This window comes from Python bivittatus, unplaced genomic scaffold (genome assembly GCF_059951505.1).
Source record: "Python bivittatus isolate LINGU-HERP-01145 unplaced genomic scaffold, Pbiv_v1 ctg000850_np1212, whole genome shotgun sequence".
In the NCBI taxonomy this organism is placed as follows: Eukaryota; Metazoa; Chordata; class Lepidosauria; order Squamata; family Pythonidae; genus Python; species Python bivittatus.
This window is the reverse complement of record NW_028277112.1, coordinates 27679392-27681760: the sequence shown is the minus strand read 5'-3', so window position 1 is coordinate 27681760 and position 2369 is coordinate 27679392.

Here is a 2369-nt window from a genome sequence, read left to right as displayed (position 1 = left end):
CCCGTCCTCTCCGCGCAGCTCCCCAGCTCACGTGGCCAAAGCTTAACCAATAGGACGTCGAAGCGCGTCCAGCTTCGCTCTTTATGGAGGTCGGGACGCAAAATTCAAAACGCGCAGACTGCAACTGTCAGCTAGATAGCGGCGCGCGCGCTTTTACCATCCCACCGCCCACCTTCTTCGCCCTCGCGCACGTTCCTTGGCTCGCGCTACCGCCGTCCTTTGCTGCTGCTTCCCCTCCCCCTATCCAGGGTTTGCTCAGAAGAGGAGGAAGTTGGGGTCGCGCTTGTTTTCTCCGCTCTCTTGTTTTCCTTCCCGGCTGCTGACGCGGTGTTGAGTTTCTCCTTGCCGTGATTCAGGCGGGTGTCCTACGTAGCAGCCTTGTTCCTCGTCGATAGTCAGGGAAATATGTCGGACCAGAAAGGGGGTGCTTTACTGCTGCAGCTTGTGAACCCGAGTCGTTGGTTGATCTTGGCTGGGCTTGCTTTCGTGATTAAGGCTCTGCAGGTTTGAGTGGTTGAATAGTGAATGACTCGCCTCTACTTTTCTGAAGCTTGGATTGACCCATCGTATTAAGCAACAGCTGGGTTGGGTTTTTGTGGCTTTACTGTGTGGTGCGTGATCCCCACCGCTGTGGTTTGCTGGTCGTGTTTTTGTGGCTGAGTGTGAAGCCAACCTGTGGTGATTTATACACTAAAACGAATAGTGGCTTAATGTGTAGTTTGAAGCCAAGCTTAGCCCAAGGTTATGTATCACAGCGATCATTTCTTGACGTTCACAACTGGCAACTTCACACAGCAAACTATGCCAGAAATTTGGTTGGCTAACCATAGTTCATACTGCATGCTCAGTTAAACACAAATCCCGTGGCTGAGGAAATGAACTTGCAACAGTTTGGGGGCCAATGTCTGCAACTGAACTTTGAACGGCATGTGGGCTGCATCCTAAAATAAATAGTGCCCGGGCCAAAAAAAAAAGAAGTTTTAATTCACATTTAAATCCAGTTAAAATTATCGTTGCTTACTTTTTTGTAATTTTCTCTTGCCAGATTAAAAATTACAATTTAATAGAAATGTTTGAAGGAGAACAATTCTAAAATTTTAAAAGGTTGCATGGAGGCCTTAGGTTGTGTACTTTTGGCTTAAATATGTATGAATTAAATCTGAGGATGTGTTCATATAACCTTAACCATGTTTAATTCAGCCAAATTTCTGTGTTTGCATTCCAAATCATAAACTACATGGGCTAGGTTCACACAACAGGCTTAGCCAAAATATAGTTAATTTTTGACTCGGTTCTTGTATGAACACATAGCTAATGTGTTTCTCATATCTTGGCAGCTTAAAAATGTTAATATGAATACCTCTAGTATAAAATTACAGTATTGCTGGGTAAATATCAGATATCAGGCTGCTATACAGGTTTGTGCTGATATGCACGGAATTAACTAGTAAGTCACATTCTACCATTGTCTACTCAGAAGTAATCTCATTTATTTCAATGAGACTTCTCCCAGAAACATATTATAGGATTGGAAACTACAAATCAGATACTTGTGATTATGAGTCTATGCTTGTTTGTATAGAATGACAATAGAATGCCTCTCTTCCAGGGTTAAGAACTGGGTGGGGAAAACAATTTTCTACATGACTAGCATTAAGAGGAAAATTAACAATCCTTTCTGACATGCCAGGACACCAATGTAATGTTTAAAGGAAAAGGAAAACATAAAATGTATGCACAGATATAAGGACATATATTTTTGAAACTTTTCCTTTTGCTGTTCTTCAATTCCTAATAAAATTATAATTTCTTGAATGAGTTTTTTGAGATGATTACACCATGCTGAAACTAAAACCTGGCACAGGGTGGATATTCCTTTCCAGAAATGGTGTCTTTGCTATTGCGTTTTGGCTTGGCTAATAATAAAAAAAAAAAGTTTTTCATGCTTAATCTCTTTGATCTTGAGGGGAATCTAGGGTTAATCTGCTTTTCCATTCTGACATTTTGCTTGATGCTATATCCTGCTCCTGATTTTCTAAAAATTTAATCTTACGTCTGTCATCTTTTTCATATGAAGCCTGGCCTCCCATCCCTGCTCTGTCTGATCTTTCAAACATCAGTCCTAAGAATTGCAAGTTCTGTTGCAGTTTCTGGGTCACTGGCAACTGTATATTTATTTCTCATATATTGCCCTTGAGTTTGAAAGAGCTTATTCTTGCATAATCATACATAGGAATTTATTTCCTTTTTAAACATAAAGGTTTCTTAAAATGTAGGATTTATTAAATGATCTCACATGTACTGTACAACAATAGAAATGAAATGCAGTTCATAATCCTTACCCCTGGATATCCGGGCCAGCCTAGCCT